Genomic DNA, 20,619 nt, shown 5'->3' on the forward strand with positions numbered 1-20,619 from the left:
GACAAATCATATTTTTTCCTATTATTTATAGGCGTTGTGTGCATTTTAGAATTCATTAATGAGGATTTTTCTTTCTAATTACTGGAGCTCCTTAGACCAGAGTTTTATTCCAGAAGACTTGATTTTATTCATTTATTTTATCTGAGAGAACAGCACTGAGGATTTATTCATCTTTAGAGAGAGAATATGCATGTCCTCATACTCCAGATACCGTTACTTCAAATGCTTGATCTTAGAGCTAGGCATTAGAAAGTGTAAGAGGTGAGGTTAGGACATTCATGTTTTCAAGAAGGGCCCAAGGAAGGGTTTAACTCTTAATACTCCCCAAGTTCAAGTAGTGGTCATAGCCGTGGTTTGATAGAACCTATCAATTTCTGTACATAGGCTGCCCAAAATTTTGTTAAAGGTTTACACTAAATTATACTTGCTCTTTTTTCTGAATAGTTTGGAGTTCCCTGGATGATTATTGATTACACACTTAAAATAAGCCTAAAATACTGTAAATTGTCTTTTAATTGTGGTAGCCTGTATTCTAGCATCAGAATTATAAAATAATGGTAGGTAATGGGGACAGAGTATCCAGGATACTATGTAAGGCTATCCTTAGTTTCCTTTTAATGTCCCCTTAGATGATGATGAGGGGATGTTTATGGGATATATCCCATTAAATTTGCAGAACCAGAAGATCCTTAGGGAACTCTTTTTGCAGCCTGTGGGTCCCTGGGTCTACACATTGCTCTATAGACAGGGCCGGGTCCAGGCACCAGCTTTCCAAGCAGGTGCTTGGGGCGGCATTCAGAATGGGGCAGCAGTCCATGTTCCGCGGTGGCAATTCAGCAGCAGCTCCGCTGCTCTTCTGGGTGCGGCAGCTCTGGCGCTGTTGTGGCAGTGGCAATTCAGCAGTGACTGCTTGGGGTGGCAAAATTGGTAGAGCCGCCCCGTCTATGGATCCATTAACTTGTGGGAACCTGCCTTGGTACACCAACATTATGGCATCCCATTGTAGCTGTGCTAGAGAAATCACAGAAGGGACATCCTGAAGCTTGGAAATAGCTAAGGCAAGTGGGGAGCATGATTAAAATTATTAAAAGTTTGCTTTCTTTCATGCATGTACATATTTTGTGGTACTGTGGCATCAAACAACTCTATAATAAGCTCTGTGGGGCAGGGACCAGTTTGTTTTTTAAGTATTGCTTAGCACAGTTGGCTCCAGGTCCATGCCTGGGGCTTCTAGGTGCTACCATAGTACAAATAAATACTGCAGGGTGTGATTTAATAGAGCTGCAACTAGGTTTTTAATTTGTGGTTTTGCAGAAAAATAGTTGGAATTCAAGAGGTAAGATTTTTGTATATCTGTGATGCACATTGTACAAAGCAGAACAGCACTGGTTCTATGTTAATTGAACATTTATTTCAGTCAGAATACTCAATTTGCACTATGCTGGAAGTAGAATTGGTCTCCGCACATGCAATGTAAACCATTAAATTTGCATTTTGAAATACTCAAACTTGCAGCCTGAATATCATCCAAATGTAGGTTTTTTTCCATTATGCAGACACTGTTGACGTCTTCTAATTCAGCAGCCTCAGCTGTGCATTGCCCTTTTGTAAGAGGGAGTAGAACTCAGCATTTGTATTTCTTGGGGTTTTGTGAACATTTCTTTTTGACTCTCCTCTCACTCCCATTATGATCTGTGCGCCTGTGCACAGCAGCATTTGGCCCATGTGTATTTTGTGCATTTTTTAATCTAGTTCTAGTCTGCAGTTGTTTGGTCTAGATGTGTGGCTAATGCTTACAAGTAAGTGTATGCATATAGTATACTCTAGGTTCAGAATCATAAGCCACCTTTCACAGAGGTGCTGGAACAATTTATATAGGGAGGATACTGAGAGCCATTTAACCAAAGTATAAACCTTGCTTATGATGGAAAGCACTTCATGTCAGGAGGTGCACCAGCACCCCCAGTTCCAACGTTCCCTTTGAGTTTATTAGTATAAACCCAACAGTTGAGGGAAAACACTGTGGGAATTGCTCTGTTGTGTCTTGGCGCTTTTGTCTTCCTCATCCCAGTCTCACCCAATCCTGTAGAAATGCGCACGAGCCCTGGGGGAAAGGTCTCTGGGTCTGGGCCTGGTTTAAAGTGAGTAATGACCGTGATGTAGGGAGAGGTAGGTGGCTAGGGACAACTCTGGCCCTTGCATCCACAGTAGCAGGGAGATGCCCTGCATGACACACCCTCGCTCGCGAAGCGGCGGCGAGTGTAAATGAGCGACCGGGTCCCCCCTGCATCCCTAAGGTGACTGAGTAGCCAAGCGTGATGAGCGGCGGCGAACAGCTGGGAGTGTGACACGTAGCTCCCGACCCGCCGCCTCTGCCCTCTGAGGAGAAGAAGGGGCGGGAGAAAGAAAGAGGGAACAGAAGGACCCGGATGGAGAAGCCCTGCCCTTCCCTCTCCTCCGTTCCCCACATGTGCTAGGCGGCCGGAGCCTGGAGCGCGCGCACGCATACTCCCCCACCCCTTCTACCCGCAGGCCAACGGCCTGGGCACGCAACCCGCACCCGAGAGAGAGGTCTCGGCCGCACAGCTCGCGAGAGGACATGTCCGCGGCGGCGGCGAGGGAGGGTGAGTGAGGGGCAGACGGGCAGCTGCTGCTGGGTGCTTCCATGTGGGGTCCGCGGGGGAGGATATATCACGTGACCGGCTGTGCGCTAGCTGAGGGCGGGGGGATTATTTATTCCCCTCCCCCAGCCCTCTTACTAAGAGATGGGGGCAGTCGCTGAACGGTGTGCTCTGCCCAAGAGTCAGGGTAAAGCTAGGCAGTGTGTCTAGGGTTGGGACCGACTGAGCCTGAGGGCTGTGAGTGGCAGTGAGGGAGCTGCCTGGCCTCTACTGGTTGCAGTCTCCCACCAGAGGTGGTTGCCGTCTAGTGGGAGGTCATGCGACACCCCCCCCCCCCCCCGTACAAAGGCCGGTGGAGGCCAGTGGTGTGAGGGACAGCAAGCCGTGCACCCCAGCTATGGAAAAGGGTCAGGCTGGTGGTGCCAAAATGAGTCTGTTTCTTGTGTAAAAGCAGCAGGTCCTCTGAAAATGGAACCCATTTCACTGAGTTTGAGGGCTGGGGGCACTGGGCCTTTGGGAAGCTGACCAGCGCCAGGTGAGCAGGAGCGGTGAGGTGCCTACAGCTCAGATTTTGAACAAAAAATTCATTTTTTGTAGTCTGTAAAGTGTGCTTTATTTCTGTCAGATAAACAGGGCTTGTCTACACGGGGAAATTGAGTGGCATAATTATACACGTATGCAGTGGTGAGTTGGAGCCAGTTCGCTAGAACCGGTTGTTAAATTTAGAAGCCCTTTTAGAACTGGTTGTTCCATAAGGTTCTAAAAGGGCTTCTAAATTTAACTGGCCAAAAGTGGTGCCTTAGGTGCCGACTCCATGGGTGCTCCAGGCCTGGAGCACCCAAGGGGAAAATTTGGTGGGTGCAGAGCATCCACCGGCAGCTCCCTACCCCCGGCCCCAGCTCGCCTCCGCCTCCTCCCCTGAACGTGCCGCCCCGGTCTGCTTCTCCGCCCCCCAGGCTTCCCACGAATCAGCTGTTCGCGTGGGAAGCTGGGGCAGGCTGAGAAGCAGGCAGCAGCTTTCCACTCAGGCCCGTGGAGGTGGAGGTGAGCTGGGGCGGGGGGGGGCGCAAGGAGGGCTGCTTGCCCCGCAGCATGTAACCTGGGGCCGGGGGTGGGGGGCCCGTGCAGGGGAACCACTCCCCGCCCCAGCTCACCTCTGTGACCCTGGGCCTAAGCGGGAAGCCGCCACCCGCTTCTTAGCCTTCCCAGGCTTCCTGCCGAACAGCTGATTCGCGGGATGCCGGGGGAGGGGGCGGAGAAGCAAAGCAGGGTGGTGCATCCAGGAGAGGAGGCAGAGCGGAGGTGAGGTGAGCTGGGGCTGGGCACAGGGTGGGGAGCTGCCGGTGGCTGCTCTGCACCCACCAAATTTTCCCCGTGGGTGCTCCAGCCCCAGAGCACCCAGGGAGTCGGTGCCTAAGGCACCACTTTTGATGTGATCAGTGGGGGAGCAGCCGCTCCCCCCGCTCTCTTCCAGCTACGCTCCCATGCCCCTAGGAGCCAGAGGGACCTGCCGGATGCTTCCTGGGAGCTGCCCCAGGTAAGCACCTCCAGGACTCCCCACCTCGCTCCCTGGCAGGTGCGTCTGGCTCTTAGGGGTGAGGTGGGCACCCACTACGGTGGCCCACAAGACCTTCCTGCCTGGATCTAGGGGCAGTCAGGGGACAGGGGAGGGGGGTGGATAGGGCAGAGGTCCTGGGGCTGGGGGCATCAAGGAACGCAGTGGGGTTGGATGGGGCAGGAGTCCTGGGGTGTGGGGGTGGGCGGGAACCTGTTAAGATTTTGGTAGCTCATCACTGCATGTATGACTATAGTGCTATAGTTACACAAATATAACCTCCCCCCCACACACACACACACTGTCTGGAATAAGAAAAGGAGTACTTGTGGCACCTTAGAGACTAATAAATTTCTCTGAGCATAAGCTTTCATGAGCTACAGCTCACTTCATTGGATGCATTCATTGGAAAATACAGTGGGGAGATTTTTGTACATAGAGAACATGAAATAATGGGTGTTACCATACACACTGTAAGGAGAGTGATCACTTAAGGTGAGCTATTACCAGCAGGAGAGCAGCAGAGGGGGACCTTTTGTAGTGATAATCAAGGTGGGCCATTTCCAGCAGTTGACAAGAATGTCTGAGGAATGGTGGGGGGAATAAACGTGGGGAAATAGTTTTATTTTGTGTAATGACTCATCCACTCCCACTCTCCATTCAAGCCTAAGTTAATTGTATCCAGTTGCTGTTCCTCAGACCTTCTTGTCAACTGCTGGAAATGGCCCACCTTGATTATCACTACAAAAGGTTTTTCCATCCCCCTCTTCCCGCCCCCACCCCACGGCTCTCCTGCTGGTAATAGTTCACCTTAAGTGATCACTCTCCTTACAGTGTGTATGGTAACACCCATTGTTTCACGTTCTCTATGTATAGAAATCTCCCCACTGTATTTTCCACTGAATGCATCCAGTGAAGTGAGCTGTAGCTCACGAAAGCTTATGCTCAAATGAATTTGTTAGTCTCTAAGGTGCCACAAGTACTCCTTTTCTTTTTGCAGATACAGACTAACACAGCTGCTACTCTGAAACCTGTCTGGAAAAGAGTGCTTTTTTCTATGTGGTCTTCAGATGTGACATTCTTATTCTGAATAAATGAGTCTGCATAGTGCATTTTACTGATATCATTATATAGCTAAAGTTATGCCTGTAAATTCCCCCATATAGAAAATCCCTTTATGTTCTAGTTTTATCACAAGTTGTTGGGCTAGATTCGGGAATCACTGGATGAAAAGTATGACTTTTGTTACACAAGAAATTAGACTAGGTCATCATACTGACCCCATTTGGCCTTAAAATGTATGAATGGAAGAGAGAGGTTTGTCTTGTTTAAAGCATAGGACTTGGAGTCAGGAGATCTGGTCCTGATCACCAAGTCACATAACTGTTCCTCTAAATTTACTTACATATGAAAGGGCAAATAATAACTACCTGTTTCACAGGGCTTTTTGAAAGACTTAATTATTTCTGATGTGCTTTGAGATCTTTCGACTTTTGTGCAACTGGGATTTGGTTAATCAGCATTGTATGTAAAATAGGTAATGTATTTGCAGCACATATGTATGTAGATGTAAAGCAGCTTAAATTTGTGAAAGATTTTGGAATTCTCTGCATAGAAGGAGCAATAAATAGTTATGTTACCAAAAAAATTCCACACCTACATTTGTTTACTTTGCCTTATCCATGTTTGTGCAACCTTTATGTTCAGTTTTAATTATTTTTCCTTCATGTGCTTGAGAAACCTGGCTATACAAATTACTCATCCAAACACTGAAGATAAACAATATTATAAGAACATAAAAAGGGCCATACTGGGTCAGACAAAGGTCCATCTAGCCCAGTATCCTGTCTTCCGACAGTGGACAATGCCAGGTGCCCCAAAGGGAACGAACAAAACAGGTAATCATCAAATGATCCATCCCCTGTCACCCATTCCCAGCTTCTGGCAAACAGGGTAGGGACATCATCGCTGCCCACCCTAGCTAATAGCCATCAATGCACCTATCCTCCATGAATGTATCTAGTTCGTTTTTGTTATAGTCTTGGCCTTCACAACATCCTCTGGCAAAAAGTTCCACAGGTTGACTGTGTGTTGTGTGAAGAAATGCTTCCTTTTGTTTGTTTTAAACCTGCTGCCTATTAATTTCATTTGGTGACCCCTAGTTCTTGTGTTATGGGAAGGTATATATATCACTTCCTTATTTACTCTCTCCACACCAGACATGATTTTATAGACCTCTATCATATCCCCCCCAGTCGTCTTTTTTCCAAGCTGAAAAGTCCCATATGGCAGCATTTCCATACCCCTAATAATTTTTGTTGCCCTTTTCTGAACCTTTTCCAATTATCTTTTTTTAGATGGGGCAATGATATCTGCATGCAGTATTCACTGTTTATATAGAGGCAATATGGTACGTTCTGTCTTATTATCTATTCCTTTCTTAATGATTCCCAACATTCTGTTAGCTTTTTTTGACTGCCGCTGCACATTGAGTGGATGTTTTCAGAGAACTATCCACAATGACTCCAAGATCTCTTTCTTGGGTGGTAACAGCGAATTTAGATGTATAGTTTTATTTTATACCATCATTTTAAACATCATTTTATACGTATAGTTGGGATTATGTTTTCCAATGTGCATTACTTTGCATTTATCAACGTTGAATTTTATCTGCCATTTTGTTACCCAGTTTCGAGAGATCCTTTTGTAGCTCTTCGCAGTATGCCTGGGTTTAGGCATATGTGACTTTTGTGACTAGTCACAACTAGCAGTGTATCTTAAACAGCAAGCTATACAGTATACAAAGTCCAAAGAATAATTTGTTGAATAATGAAGTAAATATGAGAAAATCACTATCCGTTTGGATCTTGAATATTTCATCACGATCTTGGACATTTCATAATCTGTGATAATTTCAAAAAGTGTTTTTACTGTTTATTTGTTCAGTTCTCATTAGTAAGTATAAAATATTTAGACAAATACCAACCAATCATGTTAAAATATTTTATTACTCAATACTATGAGTACAATATGTATTTTCATTTATGTTTATATATAAGAGGAGCTGTGGCTCTTCCTTAATATTACACAGATTTCCTCTTCAGATGGAAAAATGCCCAACTTTTGAATTAATAAAACTTATTAAGGGGCGATCAACAGGTTATCTCAAGTGCTTATATACAAATGCACAAAGCCTTGGAAACAAGCAGGGAGAACTGGAGGTCCTGGTGATGTCAAGGAACTATGACGTGATCGGAATAACAGAGACTTGGTGGGATAACTCACATGACTGGAGTACTGTCATGGATGGTTATAAACTGTTCAGGAAAGACAGGCAGGGCAGAAAAGGTGGGGGAGTAGCACTGTATGTAAGGGAGCAGTATGACTGCTCAGAGCTCCGGTATGAAACTGCAGAAAAACCTGAGTGTCTCTGGATTAAGTTTAGAAGTGTGTGCAACAAGAGTGATGTAGTGGTGGGAGTCTGCTATAGACCACTGGACCAGGGGGATGAGGTAGATGAGGCTTTCTTCCGGCAGCTCACAGAAGCTACTAGATCGCATGCCCTGATTCTCATGGGTGACTTTAATTTTCCTGATATCTGCTGGGAGAGCAATACAGCGGTGCATAGACAATCCAGGAAGTTTTTGGAAAGCGTAGGGGACAATTTCCTGGTGCAAGTGCTAGAGGAGCCAACTAGGGGGGGCGCTTTTCTTGACCTGCTGCTCACAAACCGGGTAGAATTAGTGGGGGAAGCAAAAGTGGATGGGAATCTGGGAGGCAGTGACCATGAGTTGGTTGAGTTCAGGATCCTGACGCAGGGAAGAAAGGTAAGCAGCAGGATACGGACCCTGGACTTCAGGAAAGTAGACTTCGACTCCCTCAGGGAACGGATGGCCAGGATCCCCTGGGGGACTAACTTGAAGGGGAAAGGAGTCCAGGAGAGCTGGCTGTATTTCAAGGAATCCCTGTTGAGGTTACAGGGACAAACCATCCCGATGAGTCGAAAGAATAGTAAATATGGCAGGCGACCAGCTTGGCTTAATGGTGAAATCCTAGCGGATCTTAAACATAAAAAAGAAGCTTACAAGAAGTGGAAGGTTGGACATATGACCAGGGAAGAGTATAAAAATATTGCTCGGGCATGTAGGAATGATATCAGGAGGGCCAAATCGCACCTGGAGCTGCAGCTAGCCAGAGATGTTAAGAGTAACAAGAAGGGTTTCTTCAGGTATGTTGGCAACAAGAAGAAAGCCAAGGAAAGTGTGGGCCCCTTACTGAATGAGGGAGGCAACCTAGTGACAGAGGATGTGGAAAAAGCTAATGTACTCAATGCTTTTTTTGCCTCTGTTTTCACTAACAAGGTCAGCTCCCAGACTGCTGCGCTGGGCATCACAAAATGGGGAAGAGATGGCCAGCCCTCTGTGGAGATAGAGGTGGTTAGGGACTATTTAGAAAAGCTGGACGTGCACAAGGCCGGACGAGTTGCATCCGAGAGTGCTGAAGGAATTGGCGGCTGTGATTGCGGAGCCATTGGCCATTATCTTTGAAAACTCGTGGCAAACCGGGGAAGTCCCGGATGACTGGAAAAAGGCTAATGTAGTGCCAATCTTTAAAAAAGGGAAGAAGGAGGATCCTGGGAACTACAGGCCAGTCAGCCTCACCTCAGTCCCTGGAAAAATCATGGAGCAGGTCCTCAAAGAATCAATCCTGAAGCACTTGCATGAGAGGAAAGTGATCAGGAACAGCCAGCATGGATTCACCAAGGGAAGGTCATGCCTAACTAATCTAATTGCCTTTTATGATGAGATTACTGGTTCTGTGGATGAAGGGAAAGCAGTGGATGTATTGTTTCTTGACTTTAGCAAAGCTTTTGACACGGTCTCCCACAGTATTCTTGTCAGCAAGTTAAGGAAGTATGGGCTGGATGAATGCACTATAAGGTGGGTAGAAAGCTGGCTAGATTGTCGGGCTCAACGGGTAGTGATCAATGGCTCCATGTCTAGTTGGCAGCCGGTATCAAGTGGAGTGCCCCAAGGGTCGGTCCTGGGGCCGGTTTTGTTCAATATCTTCATAAATGATCTGGAGGATGGTGTGGATTGCACTCTCAGCAAATTTTGCGGATGATACTAAACTGGGAGGAGTGGTAGGGGAGGGATAGGATACAGAAGGACCTAGACAAATTGGAGGATTGGGCCAAAAGAAATCTGATGAGGTTCAATAAGGATAAGTGCAGGGTCCTGCACTTAGGACGGAAGAACCCAATGCACAGCTACAGAGTAGGGACCGAATGGCTAGGCAGCAGTTCTGCGGAAAAGGACCTAGGGGTGACAGTGGACGAGAAGCTGGATCTGAGTCAGCAGTGTGCCCTTGTTGCCAAGAAGGCCAATGGCATTTTGGGATGTATAAGTAGGGGCATAGCGAGCAGATTGAGGGACGTGATCGTTCCCCTCTATTCGACATTGGTGAGGCCTCATCTGGAGTACTGTGTCCAGTTTTGGGCCCCACACTACAAGAAGGATGTGGATAAATTGGAGAGAGTCCAGCGAAGGGCAACAAAAATGATTAGGGGACTGGAACACATGAGTTATGAGGAGAGGCTGAGGGAGCTGGGATTGTTTAGCCTGCAGAAGAGAAGAATGAGGGGGGATTTGATAGCTGCTTTCAACTACCTGAAAGGGGGTTCCAAAGAGAATGGCTCTAGACTGTTCTCAATGGTAGCAGATGACAGAACGAGGAGTAATGGTCTCAAGTTGCAGTGGGGGAGGTTTAGATTGGATATTAGGAAAAACTTTTTCACTAAGAGGGTGGTGAAACACTGGAATGCGTTACCTAGGGAGGTGGTAGAATCTCCTTCCTTAGAGGTTTTTAAGGTCAGGCTTGACAAAGCCCTGGCTGGGATGATTTAACTGGGAATTGGTCCTGCTTTGAGCAGGGGGTTGGACTAGATGACCTTCTGGGGTCCCTTCCAACCCTGATATTCTATGATTCTATGATTTTGGCGACTTCTGCAGCTGCAACATTTGGCACTTCATGAAGTTCTGTTTTAATGTTTGGTGTTCAGTCTAGTTCTGTTTTAAAGTTGCTTGATCCCACATACTTGGCTACTGCTAAATAACATGTTTGTACGTGATATAGCTTATGTTCAGAATTTAATACTGTCAATGCAGGTTTTTCTCACACCAGTTTGCAACAAACTATATGGGAATTGAGGATGCCCAGTACCTTGCAGGAGGTGCTCTTCCTTTCAGAATCGAGCTGTGTCTGAGGAAAGTTAAAGAAATTAGCCATTTAAAATTAGACTGGACAGAACACTAGAAAATAAGCTTGAAGGAGCAACCCTATGGTGGCTTAGAGATTATAAAATTATAGGGTTTTTTCCATCTCTAATTTGTAGGATTCTGTTAAATTAATTACTGCAAAAATTGTAGAGGTAAGTGTTAGTATATTAATGTTCAACCCATGTTTAGGATTTATTTGAATTAAACATTCAGTAAATCAAATATCTTATTTTGCAAAACAATCTAGCAATCAAGATGGATTCTTGTGCAGCGGAATGGTAACAAACCATTACAGTGTAACATTTGGAAAGGGAGTATATTTTATTTTGAAAACTGTAATTTAGATTATCTTGTGATGGGTTGGATCACAGAAACCCCCTTGGGGCTGCCAACTGACGTGCCAAGACTACCTCTGCCCCTGCTTTCCCTGCCAGCTTGGGACTCCAGCACCCTGTCTTGCTGAGCCAGACACTCCAGTCTGCTCCAACACAGACCCAGGATCTGAACCACGTGCTCCAAAGCTGCAGATTTAACTGAAAGCAACTTAAGAAGTGTTCCTGTCTTTAACACTCAGATGCCCAACTCCCAATGGGGTCCAAACCCCAAATAAAGCTTATACAGGGTAAACTCATAACTTGTTCGCCCTCCATAACACTGATAGATATGCACAGCTTCCCCCCCCCCCGGGTATTAATACATACTCTGGGTTAATTAATTCATAAAAAGTGATTTTATTAAATACAGAAAGTAGGATTTACGTGGTTCCAGGTAGTAACAGACAGAACAAAGTGAATTACCAAGCAGAATAAAATAGAACACGCAAGTCTATTTCTAAGAAAACTGAATACAGACAAAATCTCACCCTCAGTGGTGTTCCAGTAAGTTTCCTTTTACTGACTAGTCTCCCTCTAGTCTGGGTCCAGTAATCACCCCCCTTCCCCCCCGTAGTTACTGTCCTTTGTTTCAGTTTCTTTCAGGTATCCTTGGGGTTGGAGAGGCTATCTCTTGAGCCAGCTGAAGACAAAATGGAGGAGTCTCCCACAGGCTTAAGTAGACTTTCTCTTGTGGGTGGAGACCCCCTCCTCTCTCCTATACAAAATCCATCTACAAGATGGAGTTTTGGAGTCACATGTCCATGCATGACTCAGAACTTATAGGCAGCCGCCATGGCTCACGTTCTAGCTTCAACGTCCTTATGTAGACTTCTTATGTGGACTGGAGCCTCCCAAGATCCATTGTCCCTTAAGTGCTTCTTGATTGGGCACTTAATTTGTACATTCCTTTCTCAAGAAGCTGACCAAATGCTTTACAAAGGCTACTTAAAAATCAAGCCCATACACAGCCAATATTCATAACTTTGAATAACAAAACAAAAAACAAATATGTGCATACAAATAGGATTAATAGATTTGGTAGATCATAACCTTTACATAGATATGTTACATGGCATATGTAGCATAAAACATATTCCAGTTATGTCATATATATATTCATAATATATTTCCATAAAGCCTTATGGGGGGCACCGTCACATATCTAAATAAATGTTTGGGGACAGGGGAGAGGAAAAAGTACTCTAGAGGTTATGTTCTAATATATAACACCTCCATTCTCATCCCCCTTCTCCAGCTCCTTTTTCTAATGACTGAAGCCCATGTACGACCGGCTTCGTTGCCCTTTTCTTAGCCTTCTACCTTCAGAGTCTATCCCTTCCTTCAGTTGTAGGGACAATAATATTAATTTAAAAACTTTAACTTTCACAAACATTTTTTTAAAATGTCAAGACTGTCAAGACTCATGCATTACTAACCAGAATAACTGCATGATCTTGTAGTGAGGGCCCTACCTAGTTCATGGTCCCTTTTGGTCAATTTCACCAGTCATAGGTTTTTAAAACTAATCAGTTTCACGATTTCAGATATTTACATCTGAAATTTCACGTTGTTATAACCATGGGGGTCCCAACCCAAAAGAGGGTGTGTAAGGGTGTCGCAAGTCTATCCTGGAGGGGCGTGTTCCTGGTATTGCCACCCATACTTCTGTGTTGCTGCTGATGGAGGCACTGCCTTCAGACTTGGGCAGCCGGAGAGCAGAGGGTAGCGCAGAAGTGAGAGTCGCATGGTATGGAGGGGTCATCACTTTTTGGGTGGATCCCTGTGGTCAGGGGGGCACTGTGGTTCCTCCTCCCCCAGCCAGCACAAAGCCCCTTTAGCCCCGAGCACTGGACCCGGAGCCGGGGAGGGGCAGAGCTGGGGGCAAGGGCGCTGGAACCTTTGTAGAAGCTCCACAGCCACTCCCTGTGCAGTGACCCTTCCTTCCCTTCCCTCCCTCTGTGGCTGGGGAGCAATGGGGCAGGAAGCAGGGTGGGGTTGCAGAGCTTCCTGCACCTGGGGGATGTTCTAAGAGATGGGTATGACCCGGCTCCGGGAGTCGCCTTTGCAGGAGAAGAGGAAGTCCCATCCCTCCCCAGCCCTGTCAGGACTGGCAGCTGGAGCCTGGATGCATGGGTAGGAGCCCCGGCTGGGGTACCTCCATCCCTGCGCATCCCTGGCAGATTTCACGGTCTGTGACGCATTTTTCATGGCCATGAATTTGATAGGGCCCTACTTATAGTTTTACATCTGGGACCTTTCACACAGATCTGATTACAGGGTCAAAGCCAAAGTTGGTAAACTTAGTAATTAGCGAGATCTGCATATAGTTACACAAACGTAAAACACTACTTAACACCAGGTTTCAGAGTAACAGCCGTGTTAGTCTGTATTCGCAAAAAGAAAAGGAGTACTTGTGGCACCTTAGAGACTAACCAATTTATTTGAGCATGAGCTTTCGTGAGCTACAGCTCACTTCATCGGATGCATACCGTGGAAACTGCAGCAGACTTTATATACACACAGAGAATATCATCGGATGCATACCGTGGAAACTGCAGCAGACTTTATATACACACAGAGAATATCATCGGATGCATACCGTGGAAACTGATCCGATGAAGTGAGCTGTAGCTCACGAAAGCTCATGCTCAAATAAATTGGTTAGTCTCTAAGGTGCCACAAGTACTCCTTTTCTTTTTACTTAACACCAGTAACCCTAAAGATAATGACTGAGATTTTTCAAAGCTAACCGGGGGGTTTAGCTACACAATTCCTTTTAATGTTTGTGCATGTGTATTATGATATTTTAAGTCACACATTTCACTCATTGTCATAGCAAAAGTGCCAGAGCACAAATATCAACATTCTTCCTTCCAGCTTCTGAGAAATGTCTACTGTGAGAATTCTATTGTTCTTACTAGATTGAACTGATTTCATAAGCCTCCCAAATCTAGGCAACTGCAGATGCTTTTCCTAGGTATGGGCAGATACCTAAAAGGAAAATATTTAATGCCAAATATCCAAATCTGTCCCTTCCTAAAGCAGTGTCACAAACTCAGCCCAACTGACAGATACCAGTTGTCATAGCAAAAGTTTCAAAACACAACCACCAATCTTCTCTCCTCCCCCCAACTTTTTTTTCCCTCTAAACTTCTTTATTCATACTGGGAATCTGCAACCCCTCTAAATATGTTTTGATTATAAAAGAAAGAGGTCGTAGTCTAGCATTTTAAATGTTTCAGGTGTAAAAACATTCCAACTCAGGGATTGTGCACACAATTGAGAATTTGAATTCAGAAAGATTTCAAAGCATGGTCAGACTTGAAGTCTTGCATGTTATACCGTAGCTATGGAAAAAGGGCATGGGAAAGCACCTCTGGGCTTGGTCTCTTAGTTAGTTTTAACTGGAATGACAAATGATCGTAGTGTTATATTGTGAGTCATGTTATTCAAGGTGTCAAAGAGTCAGATTTGAGAGCACTGGAATGGGTTTTACTATATAAATTTGGAATTCAATTAAATATTTGCACATCACAAAACTAGAATACTAGAACTTGGATCAAATCCACTCTCTCAGAACAGGTTGCAGGATCAGGGTCTTGGGTTGTAATTTGTAATGCTTTTTTGTTTTGTTTTTTAAATACATATATAGATTTAAACGTTAGTTCTTGTGGAATTATTTGTGAGCTTTAATTTTTAGTTTTAATGTCAAATCCATTGTAAATGTGTTGAAATAGAGAATATAAAAGAGGGACACAATTTTAAATATTAGTATTAAGGCAAGTCAAGTATTGTGTTTTGTTTAACATAGAGAACTATTTTACATTTAAGAGCCCATTAGTTTCCTTTATTACACAACGTAGTCTTCAAAACAGCTCTCTCAATTGTAATTCCTGTCAAGTAGAACTTAAAGGGATATTAATTAATTTAATATTTTACCACTGTCTGAAAATGTTTTATGTACTGTTTTTTCAAGTAACACTTAAGTTTACTACAACTGAAGTAGATTGTAAAGGGAGAAAACTATTTTTGGCATTTGACAGCACTTTCTGTATAATCACTTTCAACAGTTTCCTGTGTATAGTCAGTTAGTTTCCATTTTTTGTTTGCTTGAGTTTTTAATGCAGCATGGAGAGAGAGAAATTTTTAAAATCATGAACTGGGATTGTTAAACCACAAAATATTGTTAGGGGGACTGTGGTAGGTATACTGTCTGACACTATTTTTAAATCACGTTGTGAAATTGACTAGATTTCCAGTTGACGGTATCCCTTTAAAGATTTGTGATCAATATGGATATGTTGTGTTTTGGTAGAGTTGTATATGTTTCTCTAGGGTAATATTTTTTAAGATTGTATAACAGCCATTTTTAAAGTAGGTTGGGGGTTCTTTCAGCAGTTGTCAGTATTTGATTTGTCTGTTGTCCTTTAACCACAGTCTGTAAGAACCTACCTGGGGAATTAAAAAGGCCTCTATTATCAAAATTTCTATCTAATAGACAAAGGTATATAAGATTAAATGGCTAAAAGTTGAAGCTAGACAAATTCAAATAAAAAATGACATTCACATTTTAAACAGTCAGGACAATTAACCGTTGGAACAACTTACCTAGCAATATGGTAGATTCCCTATCACTGGCTATTTTTAAATCAGGATTGGATATTCATCTAAAAGATATGCTCTGGTTCAGACAGGAGCTAATTCAAGGAAACTTATGGCCTGTGTTACACAAGAGGTCAGACTAGATGATTACATTGGTTCATTCTGGCCTTTTAATCTATTAATCTGTATATCTACATTTATATAAGCATCCACCTTGAAATAATTGTGGAGGATTTTTGGATGATATTTTATATTTTATTCCTTTTATACTTATGAAACCTATATACTGTAATGTATATCAAGTGCATTTTCTTGGTCTGATACTATTTCATATTAGTGATCATCCTTCCAAATGTATAGTGTTTCCAGTAGATCTCAAAAACCAAAGCTACAGTTTTAAATGATTTAAATTAAAAATAAAATTTGGCAGTGCTTATTCAAAAAATTGTCTTTTTACTACACATTGCTATGTACTAGGTAACTTACATTTGCTTTCTGTTAAGAGGTAATGTTGCCTGTTTAGTGCACAGGATTGTGACTCAGGACTCGAGTTTATTCAGAACTCAATCAGTGCTTTGCTGTGGGATCTTTGGCATGTTGGTTAAATCTCTGTGTATTTGGTTTACTCTTTAAAACTAGTGTAATACTTATATAACCCACACAAGCAAGTTTCACCACACCTAATGTTAATAAAGTGTTTTGATGTCATCAGATGAATGGTGCTATAGAAGTGTAAGTTATTAACAATGATTATAAAATAAAATGTTGGTACAGGCTTCAGTTAGTTATTCACTTCTAAAATAGCACCAGAGCACTAAATATTCATGCTTTTTAAAAATCCCTCATGTGCAAGACCAGATCTCTTTTCTTCCTTGTGGGTTACTGGCTGCCTTGCATGAAATTTTTGACTGGCAAAACACTACTTTAACAAATCTTGGGAAAACAAGTGGCTTGAGCTACTTAGCAAAGCAAAAGAACTTGAAAAAAAATTGCAGTTAAAAATGTCATCAATTTCTTAATTACATGCTTCAGGTGTTAAACTGTTACAGAAAATAAAAGAGAAATGATTGGTTTCTTTCCATTAGTTATTTGAATGAAGAGAGATATGGAGCTTTGTCACTGTTAACTACAAGGGTGTTTCAGGTGTACATGGCAGCATGACCTGCAGAACTACTTTGAATGTGGGAAAAAAGAGAAGTATTGGTAGAGTACAGGGAACAGGATCAGACAGACGTTGGCCAGGATGGCAAGATAAAGAGAAGATTTTTTTGTGGAATGTTGAAGTGTAGTGTTAGACTTTATTACGGTATAATGTTCTGCATTTATGTACAATTATCTGACATGCATATAAACCAAGATTGTACTTAATCACTGAACTGTGTCTGCAGATGACATTTACCAGCCAAAGAAACAATTTGATAAAATCGAAGTTCTAGATTTAAAAGTCTATGTTTTGAATGTTGTATTTGCCAAATGTCCTCAACTGTAGCAAAGTGCAGTGAGTATTCCCAATAGCCAGGTGTCATGGACTCACAGGTCATGCCCACTCTTTGCCTGTACGGTCCCTGGGGGGAACCCCTTTCAGTGCGACAGCCCTTCTCGAGGGTCCACTCTCTCCTGGGGGGTAAGCCCCTCTGCCTAATGGAACTTCACCTCTCTGAGACTTAGCATGCCTGTCTCTCGCCATGGGCCCCTCAGGGAGTCCACTCGCTCTGAACCCCCAGGGCCTCCACTTCCAGAGGGAATAATGCAACCCTGCCCTCTAGACTGGAGTGACTCTCAGCCAGCGTAAAACAGGAGTGTTTATTGAGCGTCTGAACACAGCATAGGAAACTCTCAGGGCCACCAGGCCTGGCCTCCCTCAGCACAGTACATCTAAGTCTCCCCTGCATCCAGGTGGGCTCTGCCCACTCTCACTCACTTTCCAGCTGGGCATCTGATATCACCTCCCCCAAGCCCCGCCTCTGTCCACTGTCTTCTATCCAGGTAAACAGGGTCTCCTGGACCTCCTCTCTTCTCAGCTGTCCTTAGTACTCCTCTGGCTGGAACTGGCTGGTCAGGTCACCGGAGTCCTCTCTTTGCAGCCCATTGTCCTCCCACTGGCCAGAACTGGCTGTGACTCCCAAATTGGGCCTCCCAGTCACCATGTCACCAGTTGCTGGGGTATCCATTCTCCAGGCCATTGGCTGGGGTCCCAAGTTCCATCATTGGTCTTCTGTAACAACACACTCTCTCTCCCATCTTTTCGTTAAACCAGTAACACCCAGGGAAACTGTGTCCCACCTCTCAGCATGCAAACCATTGAAAATAAGAAAAAAAACAAGAAAACCCCCCACTTCGTCACACCAGTATCAAAGGGATAGTCAACACACCATTTGTTTAAAATGTATTTAATCAACTGCAGAAGTCTGCTGGTGCATGGAGCATGTCCCTAGGGATGAAAGGCTAGGTTTTGTTTGTTTTAATGTTCAGTGTTGCCAAAAAGAAAAAAAAAAGAAAGCAAAACAACCCACAACAAGCAAACAAACTTAGCTCAAAGGGTAAACAAAAACATTAGTATTTAAACAAGTAAGTAAAAACTTGCTTAATACCACCTTGTGATCCTGGTTGAGTGTGGAACAGTATAAAACTGGAAACAATGGTAAGTTATGGCATTCAGTAGGGCAGGACAGCCAGTGTTTGAGTCTGCATGAGTTGAGGGAAGCAAAATGCCCGATTCTGTGTTCTACAGCAGTGACTCTCAACCTTTTCAGACTACTGTATCCCTTTCAGGAGTCTGATTTGTCTTGCGTACCCCCAAGTTTCACCTCACTTAAAAACTACTTGATACAAAATCAGACATAAAAATACAAAAGTGTCACTGCACGCTATTACTGAAAAATTGCTTACTTTCTGATTTTTACCATATTATTATAAATAAATATTGTACTTACTTTTCAGTGTAGAGTATACAGAGTAGTATAAACAAGTCATTGTATGAAATTTTAGTTTGTGCTGACTTTACCAGTGCTTTCTAGTTGTAAAACTAGGCAAATATCTAGATGAGTTCATGTACCCCCTGGAAGACCTCTGCGTACCCCCAGGGGTACACGTTTCCCTGGTTGTTCACCACTGTTCTACAGGGTCTTTCTTGGTACTTGGAAGGCATGATTCAAGATTGGACTTTCTGGTTGCCAAGTTGTGGAAGTCTGCATAACTGGAGGGTTTTGGTTTTTATTTTCATTAAGTGAATAAATCCCAATTTTGTATGCTTAAAATAGATAATTAAACTAAGATTTAGTAAACTCATATAAGAAACTCATATTCCTATGAAAATTTTTGTTCCACTTCCAAACTCTTATTATTTTTATAAAAATCTACTTTTAAAGACTAACATTGTCATTTCATTAATAAATTTAGTCATATTTGTGAATGTTCCTGATATTGTATCAACAGTATTCAACAAAACTTGTTTTCTCAGTACATTTTGTTTCTTTGTAAGCATTGTATAAACATCTTAATAAGAGATTATAGGTGTGAATTGAAATTATATTCAAAATTTTATCCCGAGTCAGTTATTCCTAAACTGAAATACTTTTTCTGTCAATTTGATTTTCCAGTCTCTTGCAAATCAGTTGAGTTTTGTAGAGTAAGTTAAATCAACTATGCATATAACTTTTGTGACAGTAGGTAATTACCTGCACTGGTGTTAGTCATGGCAAGCGTACAAAGAACACTTAAATTGCCTATGGCTATTCTGTCGTGTTATCAAGCCTTTTCTAAATGGTTCCTAACATTCTGTTAGCTTTTTTGACTACCACTAGACACTGAGCAGATGTTCTCAGAGAACTATTCACAATCACTCCAAGATTTCTTTCATAAGAGATAATAGCTAATGCAGACCCCGTTGTTTTGAATATATAGTGAAAGCTTTTTTAGCTGGCATGTTGGGGGAATGGAGGGTGCTGGTAAGTGAAAAATTCTGATTAAGAGGGAGGGAGTTTGGGTGCGGGGCAGGGGGTTGGAGTGCGGGAGGGGGATTGGGGCAGAGGGTTGGGGTGTGGGAGGGGTTTCGGGGTGCCAGATCCGGGAGGCGCTCACCTCGAGTGGCTCCCTGTAAGCGGCGACCTGTCTCTGCTGTTTCTAGGCGGAGGCGTGGCTAGGTGGCACTGCGTGCTGCCTCCGCCCACAGGCACCGCCCCTGCAACTCCCATTGGGCGCGGAGCCAGTGCTCGGGGCAAGGCAGGGGCAGCGCGCAGAGTTGCCTAGCCGTGCCTCCGCCTAGAAACAGCAGAGACAGGTCGCCACTTGTGGGGAGTCACTTGAGGTGAGCACCCCCCAGATCTAGCATCTCAAAACCCCTCCCATGCCCCAACCCACCCAAACTCCCTCCCAGAACCCACACCCCAACTCCCAGCCCCATATCCCCTCCTGCGCTCCGAACCCCTCGTGTCTGTTCCTCTGCCTAGGTGCAACAGGGACATGTTGCCGCTTCCAGGGAGCCACGCAGAGTCAGGTAGGGAGCCTGCCGGCCCTGCGCCAACCAGATTATAAACCAGAGTTTCTATGAAGATTAGAAATGCCGGTTTACAGAGCTTTCTGGTTGGTACAGGGCAGGATAACACAGCTTTTACTGTATATAGCTGGGGTTATGTTTTCCAACGTGCATTACTTTGCATATATCAACATTGAATTTCATCTGCCATTTTGTTGCCCAACCACCCAGTTTTGCGAGGTACCCTTGTAATTCTTTGCAATCTGCTTTTAATCCAAACCTTTGTTTCCTATCTTTTAACCAGTTACTGATCCATGAGAAGACCTTCCCTCTTATCCTGTGACTGCTTAGTTTGCTTAAGAGCTTTTGGTGAGGGACCTTGTCATAGGCTTTCTGAATGTCCAAATATCCCATATCCACTTGATCGCTCTTGTCCACAGGTTTGTTGATCCACCCTCAGAGAACACTAATAGATTGGTGAGGTATGATTTCCCTTTATAAAAGCTGTGTTGACTCTTTCCCCAACAAATTATGTTCGTTTGTGTGTCTGATCATTTTGTTTTTTACTATAATTTCAACTAATTTGCCTGGTACTGAAGTTAGGTTTACAGGTCGGTAATTGCCAGGATTGCCTCTGGAATCTTTTTTTTAAAAATAGGCTTTAAGTTATCTATCCTCCCAGTCATCTGACGCAGAGACTGATTTAATCGATAGG

At 43.8% G+C, this 20,619-nt stretch overlaps 1 protein-coding gene across 9 annotated transcripts in view; it reads left to right on the plus strand.

Moving 5' to 3' along the window:
- Positions 1–2,398: 2,398 nt before the first annotated feature.
- Positions 2,399–20,619, plus strand: part of MRTFB (myocardin related transcription factor B) — a 203,050-nt gene continuing 184,829 nt past the window's right edge. For 8 of the 9 annotated variants that reach the window (XR_012161142.1, XR_013636400.1, XM_073362400.1 and 5 more), the window contains exon 1: positions 2,399–2,624. The gene's annotated coding sequence lies outside the window, so the exon portion shown is untranslated. Of the gene's footprint in view, positions 2,625–6,533; positions 6,587–20,619 lie in introns of all 9 variants that reach the window. The other variant, XM_073362384.2, reaches the window with a different exon arrangement.

The sequence above is a fragment of the Lepidochelys kempii genome, chromosome 10 (assembly GCF_965140285.1).
Source record: "Lepidochelys kempii isolate rLepKem1 chromosome 10, rLepKem1.hap1, whole genome shotgun sequence".
In the NCBI taxonomy this organism is placed as follows: domain Eukaryota; kingdom Metazoa; phylum Chordata; order Testudines; family Cheloniidae; genus Lepidochelys; species Lepidochelys kempii.